Source organism: Halictus rubicundus, chromosome 2 (genome assembly GCF_050948215.1).
Source record: "Halictus rubicundus isolate RS-2024b chromosome 2, iyHalRubi1_principal, whole genome shotgun sequence".
Lineage (NCBI taxonomy): Eukaryota > Metazoa > Arthropoda > Insecta > Hymenoptera > Halictidae > Halictus > Halictus rubicundus.
In genome coordinates, this window is record NC_135150.1 from 6350461 (window position 1) to 6373880 (window position 23420).

The 23420-nt window shown below is 35.3% G+C and overlaps 1 protein-coding gene and 1 non-coding gene across 3 annotated transcripts in view; one reads left to right on the forward strand and one right to left on the reverse strand.

Moving 5' to 3' along the window:
* The window catches only part of Dgo (ankyrin repeat domain containing protein 6 diego), a 344229-nt gene that overhangs the window by 143360 nt on the left and 177449 nt on the right, over positions 1-23420 (reverse strand). The gene's annotated exons all lie outside the window — the stretch shown is intronic.
* On the forward strand, positions 9181-9253 carry Trnar-ucg (transfer RNA arginine (anticodon UCG)). Its single transcript has one exon. It is a non-coding gene; the product is annotated as a tRNA-Arg (tRNA).

Here is a 23420-nt window from a genome sequence, read left to right on the forward strand (position 1 = left end):
TCACGTAACCGGAATAAGTCCTGATCTGGCGACACTGCTCCAAACTCGCACGCGACTATTTGATGAACGAAATAGATCCACCATCATGCAACATATGTAACCAAATTTTATCAACATATCATCTCTTTGTTGAATGTAACAGATTCCAGATGCCAAGATGGAAATATAAAATAGGACTACCCATAGCTCTGACATCAGAAAGATACCCAGAAACTTTACCAAGAACTTTGATCACTAGACTGCGGATCTTCATGAAAAATAAAAATTTTTTACCCTAATTGCAACGAATTAGAGTGATATAGAAAATTATTTTCTTTCTCATTGTGTTTATTAAATTGTAGATAATATAATAGTATATTTAAATTCTTCTAATATTTTTCCTGTTTTAAATAACACCTACTCATTTTACTCCTAATGATGACCACAGAAAGAAGCATAAATGTACAGGATGTCTCAAGAATGTTGTACCTCCTTGAAAGAGGTGATGCCTGAGATTATTTAAAATAACTTTTTCCTTTGCGAAAATGTTCTCCTTAAAGGAGTTAGGAGTTTAGGAGTTTATTAAAGAAAAACACGGACCAATCAGGGCGCAGTAATAGCCCACGGATTCCGGCTCTACCAATGCCAACGCCACTTTCAGCGGGACCTGTCGCCGAGCCAGAATCCGACCACTGTATCCGCGCTCTGATTGGTCCGCGTTTTTCGTTAATAACTCCTTAAGGACACTGGGAAGAACATTTTCGTAAAGGAATAAGTTATTGTAATACTAAACTTACCACGGCCGGTCAAATTGACCTTTTTATCACATCGGTATTTATCTTTACAATTTTTCTTAAAGTATGTATACAGTATTTGTTTGTTATTTTACAGTATTTGTTTCTCGTTTTATTTTTTTTTCCAAGAAATATAATATGTAGCTTGCCCTACCTACCGGGGCCGGTCAATTTGACCGCACGAGAGAATGTGGTGTTTACTATTCCAAACCTAAACAATCATTATAAAAGAAAGGCTATTCTCAATGTGGTAGGGCCAACACAAAATAAATGAGCCGCCTTATTACATGAGAAGCTATCAAGCTACGCACGTGCCTGTTGATAATGTCGTTTCATGGCAAATACATCCAAAACGCAATGGTGGACGACACAGTACAATTTTATAAATCGAGGAGAGAGCACCGCAGTATTTTTTATATAATTGAAATTATATAAAAATAAATTTGTATCGTCATTTTATGGAAGTTGTTCATCTACTAATTCATTTAGTAACAGATTGACTATTATCTACGTTTAATTATATTAATAATAACTTTTGTAAAGGACCGGTCATTTTGACCGCGCACGGTTGGAATAAGTATACAAGAAGTGTCGGTAGGTTTAGTGTTAAATGACCTCAGGAATTACTCCTTTCAAGGAAGTACATCAATTTTGGGATACCCTGTATGTAACAAGTCCAAGTCGTCGCTAATTACCAGAAAACAAGTACATACTGCACTCTGATCTTGTTCATATTTATTATGTTGTTTATTATGTTTCGGACAAACTCTCTACTGCGACTGATAATGAGTAAGCATTGTGTGAGAAGTCCCTAATTGAACACAATGACAGTCTTTGACGTACAGTGGCACCAAGATGTGTTTGAACACTAAATACCACATTTTCGAAAAATTGTCGATATTTAAGCTGTGATAATTTCCTAAAAAATAATCGTACGAAAATAAATGTGGACGCATTTCAAAACTGGAATCTTCTAATTTCATAATCCATCAGTTACTTTATTCTGAGATCTTTTTCATGATGAAGTGGGCGAGAAACTGAAGACGCGTTTTTTCTAGAAAATGCTATTTTCACAAACATTTCTGTGAAAACTTCGAAAAATTTTTTTGTAACTGAGGTCACCATAGATTTAAAGATTGCAGATGATTGCCTCTGATTGATTTGATTGACTCTTCACAATGGCACCTTACAAATTGATGCGCTTTTTTTAGTCGTTTTATCGAGCTTATATTGTATATGACAATGTTGAGGGACCCAATTACTGTGGGGCTACCAACTACTGTATATACATTAATTATACTTATTTTTAAAGCATAATGAATATTTAAAAAAAGAGAGATATATAACACATTAACTGATTTTAATGAAAAAAATTTAATATTATTTTTTTTTTTGATAGTCATTATGCTTTAAATAAGCATAAGTAATATAGGCACAGTAATTGACACCTTGACAGTAATTGGGAACCTTATCCTAGTCATATTCTAATTTCAATATTGCTATCTTACAATTAGACACACTAATGTGTTGTGGGAAGTCCCTTGTTACACGTGCTGCATGATAATCAGAGAGTAGGTATATTTTTTCTCCCCTGCGAATAATCTGATAGTCTGACTTAAACGTTTCGTCGAATTCGCTACCGCAATTCTATCTTAAACATCGAGTTAAAATAAGTTTCGTCAGCAGAAAAATTTCGATTTATTCATTAAATTATGTTCTTTTTTTGAAAAGAAACAATCTCTAAACTTCGGAGTACGAGCTGTCGTAAAGAAAGAATCGCATTCCTAAGAGATAAAAAGAACAAAAACAGTTTCTCATGAATTTATACAGAACCATTCATGGTTCGTGAATTATGGATTACTGCAAGATTGTCCAAGCCTCACAAGTTCGAAGATCACAAGCCATATTGAACTTTTATATTTGAATGAATTTTTACATTGACGTCAGGTACTTTTGAAGGAGATTTTATTCTGACTGATATTCTACAAGTTCCGTTTATTAGACGTATTAAAATGAGATCATTCATTATGTTCCATATGTTGATTTTATTCTGTACCAATCAATAAAATTCATTATTTTAAATGCTTGTCCCAGAAGAATTAATTAGTAACATTATATTTTATATAATATCGGTCGTGCGTTAGAGGAATTAATAAATCACGTTTTTTATTATATGGCTTTTGGTCTATGAGAATTTCTCAATTATGTTGCGTTAATTACTATTCACTATTTACTATTATTCTCAATGTATGTGTATGCGTGATAATCTTTATAGTTTCGATTTTTGTTTATTAATTTGTGGAGTACAATGAAGGAATTTGTATTAGTAAGACCGTTATTCATTTTTAAAATGGTAGCACGATCTGTGACCTTCTATAGAGTAGTTTCTGTTCCAAATTAAATCTAAGCCTTTTGATTTAATATTGTTCATATTTCTTGTTATCGTTTTAATTTCCTTTTTTACACATATCTGACTGCACGACTAAATTTAGCTATTTGACCGTCAATTACCAACGACTAAATGACTAATATTAACCATATCAACTAACAAAGAAATGACTAACATGACTAATCTTAAAATACAGTTATATGCAATCAATATTAGTCACTTATAAGTCATTTGTATCTTGCAGTAAATAAATAACCCTAGTTTCTTCAATTCTAAATAAATTAAAATAATCCATGAACACCAACAAAAAAAAAAAAGAAATAATAATTTATTAAAAATGCTGGATATGTAAATATTCTATCCTTTTCTCTTCGTTCTGGATATTTCTCGTCTTGTCAAATACTTTTATTAATCTTGTTATGTTTTACTACATTTTGAATCACTTCGTTTCACTGCAAATGTACTTACAGTAATTAGATAAGCTTAATACGTAGTTTTAGATCGTAACGATATTTTAAAATATTCTGTTATTATCTCTTAGAATGAGAATGAGCGAAAATTATCTTATTAATGTGGCAGAATGAAGTCATTATCGGCGCACATGGAAATTTTTAAATAATATATTTCTATGAAATAAATGTTGTGCGGGTGCGTGCAGGACGTTCACAGAAATGCGCTCTCCCACGCACGATCGACGAGTATCCGGAGGAGTGTTTAATGTATTCACCCCTCTTTCCAGAAGAGTCAGCCGAGGCATGCTAATTGCCTTTTGGACAATAGTGGGATACCACGTTGGCATGCGATCCTCTGAGCACGTTCTACCCAACATCGGGAATAATTTCATTTCGTTTCAACCACGTGTGATTGTGACTTTTCAAATGAATTTCAAGTGAATTTTAAAAATGAAACATTTATGTAAAAAACAAAGTAAAGAAATAAAAATTGATTTTCGCGATTTCAAGACGGCTTGGTACGCATATTGATTTATGTAAGAAAGTATTCTTGCATTTTCAATTGAAAATGACATAAAATATTTCAGTACGTTTCTACTTATACAATAAATTACAATCAATTGATTACATCGTATATTGTATTATTAAATGAATTAAATTCAGTTCAATTATGTCCTATAAATTGAACTAATTTTGAAGAAATGTTTTGAACTTGCTATCACTATATTGTTGTAGCTTGTGATTTACTTTATTTTCTTATGCTTTTGATACGTGTTCATTGTTAAATGAAGGTATAAACGAGCAATTCTCAAATAGATTTTAAAAACTAGTCACAGGTTGTAAATTAAAAAGTACTTCTGTTATATGTAAATTGCTCACTGACATGAAGCTGTGGCATAAAATGAGGTTAAAAATGTTGTTGAATACAATGAACTATAGATTCATTGTCAACATGTTTCATTGTCAATATGAAGTGTTCCATCAGAATTTGGTCACTTATGTCTACATCTCTATGAAAAAATTGTATCCCAAAAAAATTTTAATATTAAATGAACACGAAAAATTGTAGAACAATAAGACATTAAAAAGCGTCAGATTCAGTGTGTGGTAGCACACCCTGAATACTTCGTGTCGAGGAGCATTGTTGCTGATCGATACACGTCGGTGAATGCGTGTATATGTAATACTGATGTCGGTCAAACTCGTTTCCTGTGAATTCTTGTCGATCATGACGGTATAAGCGTAACTTGCCTCGACGATTTCAATGTAACTTCAGCTATATAAATTAGTAGTATTTTTATCTATTTGCGGTAGTATGACAGTGGTACATCAACATTTCGTACATGTTTATGACCAGCTTTTTTTAATTTTCATGGTTGAAGGTTGAGCAACAAATAAAATACTTTCAGTTAACTTCTCAGATGCTTTTCTCAAAATAAACCCAGCCAGCCAAATCTGCTTCGAGCAAATTTTGATCAATGTTTGGTCAATCTGGTGCTCAGATTGTGCAATGGCGGTCATTCTGGTGCTAAGACCATGCTTGGAGCAGAATTTGGTTCTCATCTGCTATGAATTTGCCGATCAAAACTTATCGACAATTTCCGAGCCTAAAACAGATGGCTCGGTATTTAAGTGCAAAGTTTGTAGGCGGAATTTCATGCCAAATCGAGGGCAAATCGGGGGCAGTTTCTGCCCTCGTGTACAGGGCAGGTCGGTCGCACTAAGAGCGGACCTGATCTTGCTCTAGGAATAAATATCGGACATAATCGGAATAAACCTTGCTGTAGGAAGGAAAACAATTTAAATTTCTAAATTATATAATGTGAAGTTTCATGTATTTTAAATAATTTAAATATTTACAAATCTTAAAATAATGACAATAACGATTTGTCCTAATTTTTTAAAGCGAGGTTAGGTCCGCTCTTAGTGCGACCGACCTGCCCTCTTCACGAGGACAAGGTTTGGCCTCGATTTGTCCTCGATTTGGCATGGAATTCCGTCTGCAAACTTTGCACTCAAATGCCGAGCCTAATACGGAAACAGACGGGTCGGAATTTCTACACAAGTTTTGGTGGCAAATTCATAGCAATTCAAGAGTAGATTGCTTACTGGGTAAGTATAGCCATTTAACCACTCCTTATGGTAAGTTTTTACAGTATAGTTATGTATGGTAACTTTATGGAAATTATTATACATAGAAACATTCTTTCTCATTCCCTTACTACCATGATTACATGCAAACACAGTATCTTTACAACAAGGTTTGCTAAGAAGTGCTGAGAATTGAAAGACTATTTAAAATAGTACATTACCGCAATGAGTTGTACCATTTTATGAAATTTTGAAATATATCCCTGGTTAAAAGTACACATAAGACACACTAAAGTAAGAGATTTGTCAAGAAGACGAAATTGTTCGAAAGACGACGTGTTCAACAATGTTAAAGACAATTAAAATGGCTTATAGTATTAATGCTAACCGTATCACGATCGGTTTCACATTTTTCATATTATAATTATTGAAATTACAAAGATGCTCGCACTAGAAATTATTGAATAAATTTCTTCGTTCAAGCACATATTGTTATAAAAAATTGCGAGAAATCGGTACCGTTAGAATTTGCTCGGTACCGTTAGTATTAATATTAATAAACATAGTTTGTATAGCTCAAAAAGCAAAATGTTTCAGTTACATTATGGTCTGTTTTCCATAAGAAGATAGCTGATGTTATAGTAGCTGTCTTCTCCACTCCTACGTTGCAAGTCTGAAGTAATTGGAGTGGGTTGGATAGCTATTATGATCTCTGAAGGTATCTTCTTCCGGTAAATAGATTACATTTAGTTTAAAATTTGGACAAAAAAGCAGTTTTTCGAATAAAACCGCGTCAGACTTTTATCGTCCACGTCGCTATTTTTCATGTAATTTCATAACTTTTATAGTATATGTATATACAAATGATGAAGTTTATTATAGTTACAAGAAGTGCAATTTCGGAAACTATTTCTGATAGATGCTTTCACGATATATCTGTAAAATTTATTGTTGTCCTTGATTTCCAAATAGCAAAACAATAATGTTCAAACGTTCTCTCTTTCATACAAAAATATTGTTTGAATGTAATTCTGTATGCAGGTGCAAAGATGTTTTATGGTTGAGATATAGATTAGCTCAATACTTAATTTGTATATTTTTAATTTCCAGTAATTATGTTCCTTTTGTTGTCATTTTGTTCTCGAAGTAATAGTTTTGGTTTGAATAGAACTCACAAAACATAAAAATAAAAATTGTTGCGCCGTCTATCGTTGCAACAAATGCTAAATAACATTGAACGGACAGCATTGTAACACGGTTAAATAAATATCCAGTTAAACTGACATTCTGAATATGTGAACACTTGAAATTCGGACAAGCAGGCATTTGTTGAGTCAGACTTTTATCGTCGAAATAAAGGCGAAAGATCTCGGAAACTCGGCAGTGAAACACACGAAGAGAGAAAGTTTTCAGAGACCGAAGGAGACAGAGGAAGGACGAACGACAACGTAACATTTGTCTAACTAACAAGCTACACACCGAGGCGGGAACTGTTAAATCATCCTGTATCAGTATATTTACCGAAGGATAAAACGTCCGTGGTCTTCTGAATTTATTGCGCGGCCTTGATTTATCTCGCGAGAGGATCCCTGTTAGCCATTTCGTGTGCGGGTTGCAACGGAAGAAATCGCAACGAGCAACAGAGACCGGGGCCCGCGTATTTATCGTCGATCAAACCGCGTATATCTGCACGCGAAATTGTTTTTACCAAGACGATCGGTGTCCGCCTAACTGCGATCGGAGGTAATGTTGGTCGCTGGGGGCGTCGGCGTCGGCGTCGACGTCGAATCTTTGAACGTTAATTACCGTATGTCTAGAGCTTAGTCGTTAGTTTCATTAAGTCCCGCTCGGAACTACGAACGAAACGAACGTGATTATATCTGAGAGCTCGAGAGGCAAAAAGGGTGCAGCTCAGACTTTTTAAGGAATATCGGTTCAAGTATTAATGGAGCCGCGCAGTATACAGGATGGTCAAATAACTTTGACCACCGTCAATATTTCTGTTATATGTAACGATACGAAATAAATGATACAAAACTCGCACGGTAAAGAGGGGGAAATATTGCGATGCAAACATTTTTTGTATGTGAGAAGACGTTTCGGAGATTTCAAGATCACCTTGATTTCTTGATAGAGTATAAAAAATCTAACAGAAATACATCAAATGAAAATCTTACACGTTGAATTTTATTTATACCATTTTTCTGGGTTGAAGGTCATTTGAAGGTCATATTGTGTTACATGCATGAATTCGTTATTTTGTCAGCTACAACATTACGTTAACGAAAATATATCATTCCATTTAAAAAAACATCGATAACCTTGAAATCTCATAAAAATGACCTTGAATTTTTTCCCCTTACACCGTTATATGTGGCTCTTCAAACAGTGTAACTTTGTCCTACGAAGTTTTTTTGTACAACGAAAAGTAACGGAGATATTTAGGTGTCCTGCTTTATCGAATTCACCCTGTATAGCCTAAAGCAATTAATACTAGAGAAACAAATATTGAAGAATATTAGGATTTAGAATATGTTTCTTATAAATAAATTTGAGCACTTGTTATCTTGTACCACAAAAAAGGAATAATGAAATTACTTTTAGGCAACATTGAACCACGTTTAGGTAACATTACAGTGCAATTGACCATTAGATACTAATTAAGTAGCTATTGTAACTAGTAGAAAATATGCATAAATTAAAAGAAAACTGATACTAATAATTTATTATAACATTTTAAATGACTAGTAAAAGTATTTTAATAAATTGGCATTGGAATAGTGCTGTGCTACAAGTAGAATATTATAATAACAAAGATTAGTTAGTCAACTTCATTTTTATGAAAGAGAAAATTCAATTTTTGTTATTGGAACAAAATCAGAATGTGGAAAATATAATGAGATGCCTTTATGCGAAATCTTCGTAGTATCGTAAGGTTATGATGGCTTTCAAACGCCCATGTGCGTCCACCGCACTCAACAAGAATTCCAGTGAATATCTATGTGTATTTGCATGAAAAAGAGGCAATAAAAATACTACGTTAATATTGCAAGTTATTTTTAAATATATAATCTACGTGTATAATAAATTTACTTTTACAATATTTCGATAAAATTCCCACTGCAAGCATTCCGTTATTGATTTATGTACAAAAATAAAAGTACAATCGTGAAATTTCGAAATTCACATTTATATTATTAATATCAAGGAAATATGGTAACGAATTGTATTTACTCAAGGCAAATATATTAATTACTTACTAAAAAGATGCAATTATAACGTATATTATGAGTAATTTCATATTTTACAAAAATTATAATTTTTATCGATAGTAATGATATTTCATATTAATAACTAAGAGTCGAATTTAGGGACACTAGGATTTAAATAAATAAATGTATATTAACTGAGTTTTAAAGACATTCAGTATCGAACTGTACGAAGGGTTTCATCTTTGGGGTAGCTACCCTTAACAGACCGTGTGGCCCAACGGATAAGGCGTCGGACTTCGGATCCGAAGACTGCAGGTTCGAATCCTGTCACGGTCGAAATCCTTTTTTTTGGTTTCTTTCTCCCTACAATAATGTAATTATAATATTACATGAGTTATAGTAATAAATGAGGGCCAATAAACATATCCAAGTATTCGGAATCCTTAATATATGTCATTATTGCGACAAATAATAGTAAATGTCCATTAAAATTTTAATTTTAGTTCAATTAAAATGCAAATAAATATCTGTTCATTAATTAGTATTATATAATCCATTCATTGTCACATTATTTTAAGTAAAGTAAGCTTCATTTTCGTGGTAATAGTTGTTTCTTGAGCGAAATATATGCCCAATATGGTATTGCAATAACGTCGGTTAGGAAAGAGCCTATTCAAATAGATTATGTACTTTTTTAACCACCAAACACGATAACGTTAAAAAAATGTCGCTGTAAGCGGTGATAAGCTGTGTCACGATTGAAGTGAGTGAAAGGGGTTTTAGTAAATGAATAATCTTACATAATTGTTAATTATGGTTATGTTAAATATTTATTGTAACATATCAATACAAAACAATGCAAAATTGCAAGGCCGCCGGATGAAAAGATGTAGATACATTACTATTAATGGACAAATAGGTGGATTTTGTTTTCACAAAGTGGCAGTGACATTGGCAGTGATATTGTGATTCATGAAAAAATAAAAATATTCGCCTGTATAAATACCAATTATCTCAAGAACAGTAAGTTTGCTTTACATTTCATTTATCATTTTATTTTTCTTTAATTGTACTCTTAGTTTTTTAATTATTATGCATTCGTTTATTATTAGTTTGATGCATTTGTGCATATTTTTACACGAAAAGGGGCATCTTAAAATACTTTTTTTATTCAAATAAATTTTTAGTAAAGAGGTTGCACAATATACATTCCATACTCTGTTCAAGAATTTTAATTTCACGTTTACAATATTTATGTTCCATTTATTATCCTTTCAATGCAATTATTTTTCAGCGAGATTAAAATTCAGTGAATCTCTTTATTAATGTGTATTAGGTTTTAATTTTTAAATTTTTAGAAGATGAAATATGGAAATATATATCACAAGCATTAGTCTTTCCTAGATTACGGAAAATGTGAGAAAATACATAAAACAATAGTGGTTGTTCTCATGTATATTTTTATATTTCACTTGTTAAAAATACGAAGGAAAAATCACAATACTTATGTGATGAACCAATACCTGCATACATACAAATTCAAATGTAATTTTCTTAAACCATGTTCTTTAAGAATTTAGTAACTATGTAATATCTAAGCTACATGTTACATGGAATAAACCATTTACCTAAACCAAATAAATAGATTCAAATGCAGGTATTTATAATATTATATAAATAAGTACAAGTGAAGCAATATAGTAGGCAAGTTACACATATTACTAGGTGCATGCAAAGGAGTTAGTCTTTTTTCAATCACCTTTATTTAGAAATTATTTAGACACATTGACACTAAACAAATAATTGCACAAAAAGACAACATTTTGAAAAGAACTAGAAGTTCTTACATTATACTTCCTTAATTGGAAAATTTATTTAAAAAAAAAATGATTACCCATAATTTATCTTAATTTTGGTTTCAATTAAAAGATAACATCAAAAATTACAATTGCAAGTCAGTGTGCGTGAATGATTGAAAGGGACTAAAACTTTTGCATACACCTGATATTGGTGATAATAGTTTTTTGCATTTTACATCGTTTAAATTGTTTTTCTACGAGGAATGATCGATAGTGATGTGATCATAGCGACCGAAAGTAGTGTAAATGGGACCGGGCGCAATTACCATCGTATACTGGTAATTACGTTTGTTACACGTGGAAACGGGACCCGCTGGCATAGGTAGCGGCGGCGTGCAACTCGTTTAAAACGGACACCGCAAAGGTTGCGCGAACACTCTATAATTCACTGCGCATACGCTCGGTATCGACCTACGATAGTGTCGTCGGTTAATTTGTTGCTTTCACGACTGGCCACGGTCGCCAGGCGCCGATACAGCAGAGAAAATAAAATTATCCGCGTTAAGTAGGCGTTGCGATGCACGCGCACGATGAACGAAGAACGAGAAATAGACAAAGAGCAGGAAGAGGATAGCATGAACGGTCGATAGGGGTGGCTCGGCCGAGGACAAGGAAGAACAATGCTTGGCGAACAAACTAAAACGGGGACAACTATGGATTTCTTGCACAAAAATTTCATCGAAGGAAGAATTTGGACTATTCGTAATACACATTTCATAATATCATGATTAGACTGCGAATTTTATGCGTTTATGATCCAAATGAGCAGATAAGATGTAAAATATGAAACACACTTAAAGAAATTTAAAATATTGTTGTATTGTTTTTATTTGATTATAATGATTAAGAAATTATATAAATGTCTATATAGCTTGCGTATCTTGGCATTAATGCAGACAATTTGTATTTCGCATAAAAATTCGTAGTCTAATCATGATTAAATTAAAATGGAACATCCCCTTTTGCATGATGCAGTGTTCGGGTTAAGGGTGCGACCTTTCCAAAACTCTGGTTGATAACCTCCTTTTGATAAAAATTTTCGAAAGTTAATTCTAATTGTAAGAAATTAAATTAAAATGTGCTTTTTCTTTTAACAATGTTGTTAAGCCGAAAATAGCGTAACAATGCAGTGTTCTTAAATTCTTCTAATGTTTTCTCAATTTTGTGTGTCACCTGTTCATTTTTTTCATAAGTGCATGAAATCCACGCTCTAGTTTTTCACGATTTGCATCAGTTTTAATCGTTTATAATTGGTAATAACATTAACTAATATCGAAGAAATTGTCGGTACGTATACATATACCTGACATGAATCTACAAGACATATTTTAAAAATTTTCATTACATACTCATTGTCAGAGAAAAACCATTTTCTTCTTTTTCAAAATTTTCATTACGCGTCATCTACTGAAGTAGTCCTGCCAGCTTCACGGAAAAACTGGAAAGGGGGTGTGAACAATTATGTAAGTCACTGTACGTATGATTATTTATTATTCGTGAATTTAATACAGAGCAGAAGGGAAAAGAGAATAGAATGGAATAGAGAAACATGAAACGCAGAACAAGAAAGGAGATGCGAATGGCGTAAACGTCGGAAGAAAGGGAGAAGAGTCTAGTTGACCCATGACCGGAAGTCGTACGTGCAGGCTTTGGAGGTAAAGAAGTGCGCACATCCGTTCGCGAAGGATGGACCGAAGCGAGGGGAAGAAAAGGGAGAATCACTATAAATCAATGCGTAGGCGTTACGCTCGCATCTTGCGAGAGGTTCCCCTCTGATTGTTTACACGTACTATGCGGCAAATAATTGATTTAACCGCTGGGCGTCGAAATATTTCCACGAATTATGATCGACCACAAATTCGGGCTAGTATACTTGTGGTCGCCGAATTTATATTTCGATGATTTTTAACAATGACAACAGCAGGAAATTAATATATACCTAATATTTTAGTTATTCTGGGATTTAAATTCTCTGTAATTGTTCTAACAGATTGATTGGAAAATTCGCAGCGAAATTACTGCGAAACCGGAACTGTTATTAGATGATTTTACACTAAACTTACCAAATGATTGGCTTTTTGTGTAACAATTATCAAAATTAGAAAAAGTGCAATCACGGAAAACGGCGGAATAATGTTGTTGTTCTTATAAAATAACACTTACACTACAGGAACATTATCAAAAATATGAGATCGATAGAGACTATATGAAAAAATTGAAATTTGTTTAGCAATTAACCTATTAAATGGGTAATTGCGTAAACCATAAGCGTGATTCGAGATAAAATGTAACCAGTGTTTATGCGGATATTTCAATGCGATATAATTGGAGAAATGTTTGCAAAATAAGGTAAGAAAATGAAATATAATCCAGGAAATTGATGCAACATAAATGGCAGGGCAACTTGTCTTCCTTGGTTGATGCCATAAAGCATATTTACGTTCAATTTTTCTCTAATGACATAACTTTGTATGAAAGCGCAGACTTGTTTAAAACATGTTCAGCTTAATGCCACATTGTGAAAAGTACATGGTGTCAACTGAAACCAGTATTTAGATGTTATATGTACATACATCTGTGAGTACTTTCTCTTGTTACTATATGAGCATATATTTTATCGTAAAGAGGAGTACATTTTCAGTTATATAAATTATCCATACCATAATTTCTTCTTACATCTGGTTACCTGCTAGACCCTCATTTATCTGACTTATCTGTTTCCAGACAAGAAAGGATTGTTCAGTGAACCACGTGCAAACTAATCACTATTACCGCTCGATAATTCTATAATTGATAATGCGTAAACTGCGGATCTTTGTGCATTCGTGGCTTATGGAAATTTTCAAAAAATGCTAGATTATAAAATTCGATAGAGTTTACTGTTCCTATTTAAAATAGGATTTTATTTCATTCCACTTTCTTAAAGTTTGTCTATAAAAATTGAAAATTGCATAAACATTCGTAGTCTAATCATGAGGAATGAATTGCATTTTATTAGAATATTATCTTAATAGTCCAAGTTCAGAAATATCAAGACGATACTTGAGGATCTTTTCAGTGTTTTCTGATTTTGTAAACAATTTATTAATGCTTCACAATTCCCCGAAGCTGTTACTAATATGTATAATACATATAATGAGAAACACTAATACATTAAAAGTATGCAAAGAAAAGAAGTTATGTCTTTTATAGCATTAATTATACGATCTTAAAATAATCGTAAAATAATCGTCAAGATTAATAACTAAATCTGTATTTAAAATAAAAATTGTCTACTAGAATTATGTACAACGAATAGGAATAAAATTGAAATTTATTATTTACTTAATGAAACGAAAATTGAAAAGTTAAAATGTGTGATACTAAAATACATGTTTAACCTCCTTTTATTTTATAGATCCTAACCAAAATTGGTACGCTCAATGAAATAGCGGACAAAATTAATTTTTAAAAGACAAATAATTATATTTTTCTTACTTATAATTATATTTTATATAACGTATTACACGTTAATACGTTTAATCAATTGGAAATAATATACTAGCATTTTAAAGTTCATTTGATTTGATTACTGTCTTGTATTTCACCTGCTCGCTTTCGTCACAAGCGCATAAAATCCGCAGTCTATGGCTTGAGGCTTCTCGTTCAATAAAATGAAAACTTGTGTTGTTATATTAGATTGCAACACATAAAAACACCGTAGCTCCTTGGAACTCCAATTAAATTCTGTTTACGTAGTTTTGGTGATTCGTATGGTCTGTAATTTCTTGGGCATTTATAATATCCGGAAGAAGCGTCATCATTCGCAGGACGCGCGTGTCTTCGGCGGAATGGGAAGTTGATTAAACGGCGGTGCAGTAATTGATTGTTTCATTTATTACATTTTGCAGTGTTTAACGTTTAATAGTTCGTTCCTCGAGCGGCGTTAAATCACTCAATAGCGGAAGAATCGTCGGTAGAGATCGCTTCATCTGCTACGTCGCGCGTCGTCCGCGGACTCGGGTAAATCGTGCTTAGGAGCCGCGATTACGAATTGATTTACTGTGTAAAAGGCTTTTCCCGGCGCGCACTTTCATGTCGCACAGATCGCAATGATCTGTTGTCGCATCCCTGACAGCCGATATATTACCGTCGCGCAACGATTAATAACGCCGTGGCCAACAACATTATTACACACTTACACGTTTACTCGGGCTTCTCAATGCCTCTACACTATCGTTCTATTGGTAAATGCCATTTAGTAAATGCCCAAACTGATTCTTGTCGTGCAAACCTCTATGGAACTTCAAACGTGTTGTCCGCGAACCATCATTCAATCCTTATTTGTTCTTGCTGACATCCATAAATCGCCTATGCAACGTAGAGTTATGGTTACCGACATACTCTGGTAATTTAATTTGTTAAACAGGAAGAAAGGGATTCAACTCGACCTCCGCATTCATCCTTTCAACCGCTTCTTGTTTTTCTATGCATTAGTTAGAAATTTCTTGAATATGTATTACAGTACACGTGGCAGAGTAAATTTAATTATACATTGTGAAATGCACGAGTACATAATATATGTATAAGTTCAATATATAATTGAATATATAATAAATGCTTTAGATATACATACAAGGCGGTCCAATAACTTTGACCACCTTTAATATTTTCGTTATTTGTAACAATATGAAAAAGTGGTATACTCAAAACTTGCATGATGTAAAGCGGGAAATATTGTGATGCAAATATTTTTTATATGGGCGGAGGTGTTTCGGATACTTCAAGGTCACCTTCGTTTCCTTAAGTGAATTAACCTAACTTTTGTTTGATTACCATTGGTAGATTGCGGATTTCAGAAAAAATGAATAGGTGAAACACAAAATAGTGACGACGTAAAAAGATTTTGAGAATTGCAATGTACCATTTGTAATTTGTTAGAATTATTAAGAGAAGAAATAAATATTGACGCAGTTCCCGTTTCTTGCAATCGATGCATACAATTTTTATTTTGCATAAAAGTTCATGATCGTTACTCTGTGTACTTCTTACTCTAGTCATTAATCTCTAAAAACATTATTTAGCACGAAGGTCCGCAGTGTAATTGTTTCTAGCTCAGATGTGTCATTCTAGCGTTTTATTGTACACGTCGCAAGTAGACAGAATAACATACAATCCGTAGTTACTATGAGAATGAATTTCTTCTGATCGTTAATAATAAAAATCAACAGCGCAGCGGTGCATACAGTTCAGTCTCGTGCCTGCAATCTAGCATTAAAGCGAAACGAATAAAACGATTCCATCTGGGTTGCCATTGGATCGACGACAAAACCACGTTTAGTGCACGATGACCGGTTGGATCGCGCGCGATTTCCACAAAATCGAAATTGCGTCCGATAGATCGCGGCCACGAACGAGGAAGTCCATATTCACGAGAGAAGAAACGCGTACGTGAGCTGAAAGGGAATACACCTGGGTGGGAGTCAGCTGAAGTCATCTCGGCCGGTGATGCGTCCGCGAAAAAAGAAGAAAAACTCCCGGCTCCGAGTGGTCGCGACTCGTTTCGTCTGATCTTCGAGCTAGATGCGCACTGACAGCGCGACTTAAGTACATCATCAAGCGTCCGGTTGCGCGACAATTACGACGCGAAGTCATTCAATTTTGGTCCTCGTGTCCCAGCTTGTACATGTCAACGACGACTGGTCTCGGACGCAGTTTGTTAGTCACTCTTGTTCTTATCAAGGTGTCATTCTCATCTTTATCTCCTCGCTCGATATATCGACAGGTACTTCGCCCGGTTTATGGAAAGAGTATTTAGCGATCTACACTGATTAACAAATAAAAACATTGCCCTGATTCCTTAGAATCCGACGGCAGAGTTGCTCCACGCTAGATTGTGGATTTTTCTGCGAAATAAAAATTGCCTACATTGACCGCAAAAAATAGGAAAGGTAGAAATTTCATTCTTCTTTCAATAATTTTCATAAATCGATATTTAAAAACTTTTTTTAATCTTTCCACCGTATGAAAATTTAAAATTCAATTCGTTTTTGTCATCAAATACGACTTTTAATGAAAACGCTGCGAAGTTTGATTTATTATTAATATCTCGGTGTGTACAGTTATTACCAGATTGTCATTCAAAAATGACAATTTTCTTCATTAATTTCAAGAAACGAAAGTTGAGAAAAGATTAATTTTTTTCTTAATTAATTAACCAATGTTAAAATTAACATTCTTAGCAGATGAACGAAAGAAAATATGTATGTATATATCTCCTTGAAACTGCAGCTTGAAAAGTTTGCAATTGTATTTCGAAAAAGAGATGTGTATCGAATTTGAAATACACTAGTAAAAAATTGATTTTTGTATAAACCGCTAATACAGTTGTATGTCAAGTTTTTCGTATCGGTTTCATGCCAAGTTTTTTTTTCTGTTGTACATACGGGGTCCAAGTTTTACACTGTGTTTCTGTCCATGTCTCGATCGGAATGTTAGAAGCGGTATGTGATTTCATCTTGAAAGTCGAAATGGCTTCCTAGCGGTTTTTACGTCGCGAACGATAACTGTACCGCAACTGAACGGCGCTCGAAGAAGAGCACGTGAGCACGTCGCTCTTAATAAATACGTTTCATCGGCCATAGTAAGAAGTGACAGGACGAGGTACAAAACCTCTCGTCTTTCTCACTACATTGCGATAGGTTTAGATTCAATCTTTTCGCCACAATTATGGTTATGCTAACGTTGCTGATGAAGCATTCTTGAAGGAGACTACCATCTGTCTACATATATCAACACCAAGTTATTTCTACTGAAAAATAGGATGGTGGGGCATCGTGTCCCAGAGAAATTAAATGTAAGGTAAGTCAATGTTACACAAGTGCTAAAAAATATTTGGTTATTTATTGGGTTTATTATATTCGACAGTAAACAATATAAAGTAAAACATTGTAAATCAGTTACAAGGTTGTTAACATTCAAGTGGAGTTTTAAATTTTACTATTTATTTTTACGTTTATAAGTGAAAATCAATTTTACTTTACAGCACTGCAGTGAGCACAGAATTATTGAAATTGTAAGGATAAAATAATAATAAAATTCCCGAAAAATCCGAATGAATTAAGTCTTGTTCCTTCTATAAAATTGAACAAGCCAGTCATTTTTATTATTCGGCAACTGTAATGTTAAAGGAAAATGCAGAAGATGTTATAGATTACACATGATCAAATTGAGCAAGCATAATTACTAGACTGTGGATCTTTATGCAAAATAAAAATTATCTACCTGAATTGCGACAAACTGGAGCATTTTTAAATTCTTCTAATGTCCTTACTGTTTTAAATTACGCCTGTTCATGTTTGTCACAAATGCCTAAATTCTGCAGTCTACTAATTACTATATACGACACTGTAGGAAATTGTTAGGTAAACAATATGAAATTACAAGATAGAACTTTATTTTCCGAATAATACAATTCTTGAAACAAAGTGATTGGACTAAGAGTTCATTGCATTCTCGATAGCCTAAACCATTTTTAATAATATACGAAGCTGTTTCATAAAGTTTCTAGTTCATTTTGCCTTGGTCAAAATTTTTAGTAACAGAATAAAGTTCTTATCGATAATCATTTCTGTAAATGTCTAAAATGAAGGTATAAAAATAAAATGAATGGTGAAACGAACGCGCGCGTTATATTTGACTGAACAAACACTTTAATTGGCGAAGTATCCTTCCCATTAGTTTCGATCCTTGCAAAGGATCATACGAAAATAAGAATATTTGCATGAACATTTAAATTTGCAAACTAGCAATGAATATGCATCGCTCGGTCGACCGTAATGGTAATTATAATACACAAAGAAAGGTAGGAAGTGTGTTCATTAACGGGCACGTAGGTATCGGGGTTATCAAGACAGGTTTAGCCTCGTGGTGTAAAGTTTAATGAATGAATCTTTTCCCTTCTTTTTTCGCCGCCACCGCGGTGCGCTGCGCTGTCTCATATGCATATAAGTGAAAATGATATCGGCGGAATAACCGGTTTCATAGAATTCATAATAGAATGATGTTTATAAATAGGCTTATTATTTACGAGCAATTGAACGATTTGAAAAGCATCCACCATCGCTTCTTTCCCTTATATGCTGAAAGGGAAATTGAAACACCGAAAATTTTGTTGATACAGATTCTAGGAACATTTCGAACGGAGTCGCATGTGTGGATCCTTAGCAGCTAAGGGTCAATTTCACCCTTCGCAGCGACTCGCGGTCATTGCCCGAGTTTCTTATGCGAATAACTGTAAAGTCGCGAGCGACGCGCAAGGACGCGTCTCGACGCAACAGTGGAGCGTTCATTCTCGGCCGTAAAGAGTGATGGAGCACACCTACCGGATCATTTGCTCTAATGCAGCTCGGACGAGCGAATCCTCTCATTATCCGGATGAGGAACATTTAGCTGAGCACCTATCCAGTGCGGCGCTGGACCAAGCTACAAATTACAATCATCTCGACAGATTACGGCCGGCCACGTCGGTCTCCCTGCCCTGTCTGTGTACATCGCAAGCATTAGGCGTTCTCCGCTGACATCGATTAACTTACCGAGTGAGACATTTGGCCACGGACGAGGTACATATCTCGTCCGTGATTTCGCGTAACTTCCGATCGCAGGACTACCGGTCTACGTATCCCTCTGATGAGTATAGGGGTTTCGGTGGCAAAAAATAGGAAACACGAGCCTATTGCTTCATTAGCACTTTCGGTGCGTCTTTCCGTTGATACTTATAATACGCGACGAGACGATAGCACATCCCCGAAATTGTAGAATACAGAACCGTCGAGGTGAATCCCGTAAAGTCATTGTATTAAGAAAAACAGTTCAAATTCCAGGAAAATGTCAATACAGTCTTTACTTGATATACAGTGACTTGATACAGTGACTTGATATACAGTGGCTCACGAAGGTATTCGAACGCTTACGTTTACAAATTTTAATGAATAAAATAAGATGTACTAAGCTAATCTGTATAGAACAATTTAGTATCTGTAGTAAGGGAGAAATCTCAAGATTATGTCAGTAAAATTTGAAAAGGATTCAACAGCGTAGGCAGAAGTTATGATATATTTATTAGAAACACGCGTAATAAGTGACTCACAAAAGTATTCGAACGCTGTAACGCTGTTGATATGTTTTCATCTTTCTTCGGCATCGTTTCCGTAACATCAACGTAGAACTGTGCATAGTAGTAGTTAAAATGAAGACTAAAAAGTCAGAAGCACAAAAGTGTAAAAGAGAAATGATACTTCGATTGCATAAGGATGGAAAATCATATAACGAGATTGCAGGAATTGTAAACAGAAGTAAGTCTGTTCCGTCGTAAAAACCCTCTGCAAAGGGACGTCGGTACAACCGTGAAGGTCAGTCAGACTAACCACCCGCGGCATAATGACCATGACCGCCATAAAAAACCTACCATAGTTTGGCGTAGTCAAAAATCCGAATAACCTCAGCTGACGATCACATGTTGACCTGCGAACCGTTAGCGTACCGAAATTTATAGTTTTTATAGCCGTAGCCGCCTATAACCATATGTACCTTCCACTCCCACTCTTCCTAATTTTCCACCACTTCCAACACTTTCCAAACACATCCTTCAACCAATCATAGACAACTTCCTAAGACCACACCCACATCCGAGCCTACCTTATTCCAAAATATTGTAACAACAACAGAACTGTTTGATACACCGAACTGTCTAGTACACCGAACTGTCTAGTACACCGAGCTGTCTAGAACTATCGAAAACCGAATTCCTTCAAACACCGAGCTGTTTAGAAGTTACCGAAGGCAAACCGAGTCTCGCATTTAGAAATAAAGACCAGTTCTCCGGAGTTTGAAATTACAATCATTCGCCGTTAACCCTTACCCAGTCGCGAGCCGATTCTCCCCAATTCCGGGATCGACGCGACACCACAAAGTCTACAATACATTATATTATTAAAAAATGAAAAAATGAAGGAACAATTGCGAACAACCCTCGACCAGGTCGACGAAAGAAATTAACTGAAAGAGAACAGAAAATTATCATTCGCGAAATAAAAAAAAAATCCTACTATATCCGCTCCTAAACTCACAAATATGGTAGCTGATATGTTTCATGAAGAAGTTCATCCCGAATTATGTCGACGAATCTTACGAAATAATGATTTTCATGGCAGAGTACCACGAAAGAAGCCGTATATTAATGCGGTAAATCGAAAAAAAGACTGGCTTTTGCAAAAGCATATCTCAATAAAGATAATTTTTTCTGGGATAAAGTCATCTTTTCGGATGAGTATAAATTTAGCATCTTTGCCTCAGATGGTCGAAATTATGTTTGGAGAAAACCAAATACGGAATTGGAAATCAAAAATTTACACTAAACAGTGCAACCCGTAGGTGGATCGGTTATGGTGTGGGGGTACATGGCAGCAAGTGGCACCGGAAATTTGGTATTCATTGATGGAATACTCGATAAATATAAGTATTTAAATATTTTAAGGAACAACCTTAAAGAAAGTACCCGTAAATTAGGATTATTGGAAGACTTCCACTTCCAACAAGATAACGATCCCAAGCATACTGCAGGAATTGTAAAAGAATGGATCATATATAACACACCACATATGTTAACTACTCCACCGCAAAGTCCAGACATAAATCCAATTGAAAATTTATGGGCTGAAATCGGAAAAAGATTAAGTACATATCAAATTACTTCAAAGGAGGTATTGAAACAAAAAATCATAGAAGTATGGAATTCCATTGAGTGTACTTTTACAAAATCATTGGTTTATAGTATGGAACGTCGATTGAGACACATCGTTATATATACTGCTAAAGATGGTCCAACAAAATATTAACATTAAATAATGTACAAATATATGTAGCGTTCGAATACTTTTGTGCGTCACTTATTATGCGTGTTTCTAATAAATATATGTTGTTGAATCCTTTTCAAATTTTATTGACATAATCTTAAGACTTCCCCATTACTATAGATACCAAATTGTTCTATACAGATTAGTTTAGTACATCTTATTTTATTCATTAAAATTTGTAAACGTAAGCGTTCGAATACTTTCGTGAGCCACTGTACAAGGCCTGGATGATAAACGTCGCCGAATTGTCCCCACTACCGCAGGGTATATCCCGTAAGGGGTTACGAAGCTCGGGAGGCCTCGGACGCCGGCCCGGGGTGTGAGCTGACCCGGGCCCCCGGGGGGGAGCATAGCTCCCCCCGTGATAGGCCGACACCCCCCGGGTTAGTTTCCCGGTGTAGGGGGGTGTCGGTCCGTCCCTCCCCGATTGGGGAGGGGGATCCGTGGGGGGTATTGGGTGAGGAAGGGTCGGGGCGTGCCGGATCACGCCTCCGACGGCCCTTCCTTCCGGTGGCGGCGTCCTCTTGCTCTGGCCGGGGCTGGTTCCTTCGGGACACTGGCCCCGAGCGGGGCACGAGGACTCCGGGAGCTGTGGGTGGACCGAGCTGGGGCTCGGGAAGCCCAATCCGAAGGCTCCAGGGATGGGGACACCGGGCGGGTCCCTCCGCCCGGGGTCTTATAGCGTAGGCAGTGGGGGAGGCTAACCCCCTCCCCCGGGGTATGATGATAGCTGGGGGGTGTCCTGTTGAGTACTCGCGTGATCCAGGCACCTCCCGTGTAGCTTAGGTGGGCGTGAGGTTTTAGTGGGTAGTCTCCGGGGGCTCCGCCCCCCGGAGAGAATCCCACATAACCCCGGCTTCCCCCAGGGAGTCGGGGTATGTATAAAACATTTCCTCACGATAAAAAAAAAAAAAAAAAAAAAAAGGCCTCGGACGCCGAAGAGTGTAAATATAGCACGGCTAGGGTATGTCTCCTGGACGATACACGACGCTGGTAAGACCCGTATTGTTGACAAATATCGAGAATTCAATGTATGTTCCAAATATTTAGCCGACAAAAGTCCCAGAACTATCCGCACTGCCGCGGGGTACACCCCGTGAAGGGCCCCAAAGCTCAAGTGGCCTCGCTTGCCAAGGAGTGTAACATAATACGCGTCGGGTATATCGGTGTGAAACCAAAAGGCTAATATTAATCCAACAACAAAACTTCTTTATTTGTCATTATTTTTTTATGGGACTTTTACCAATATATTCGTGGCATTTTTCTAATGAAAATGATACCAAACGTGATATAATTTCAATGATATTTATTTGTACAATGGACGATGAAAGTTAATTGCCATTACAATTATATTAACAGAAAATTAGTGTAAATATAATTCGAATTATATCGTGTTTGGTATCATTTTAATTAGAAAAATTAGAAGTTTTGTTATTGGACTTCACTCTCCTTTTCTACGTTTGGCAGTATATCAAAGAATAGTATCTTCCAGTCGATATATGTCCCTGGCCAGACCCGTGTTTTGGGACATATATCGAGTAGACACTGTATACAGTCCACGAAATTACCGTAGTTCCATTTTTGGAGTACTTGTCCCTATTAATGTGCTTTCATATTTAAATAAGCAGTAAACATCAACTTGGAAAATAAATACCGAAACTATTCTTTTAAATTAAATTGATCTATTAATGTATGTGTTATGAAGGATAAAATTTGATTTTTTAACTCATGAAGTATATTGAACATTTTTTC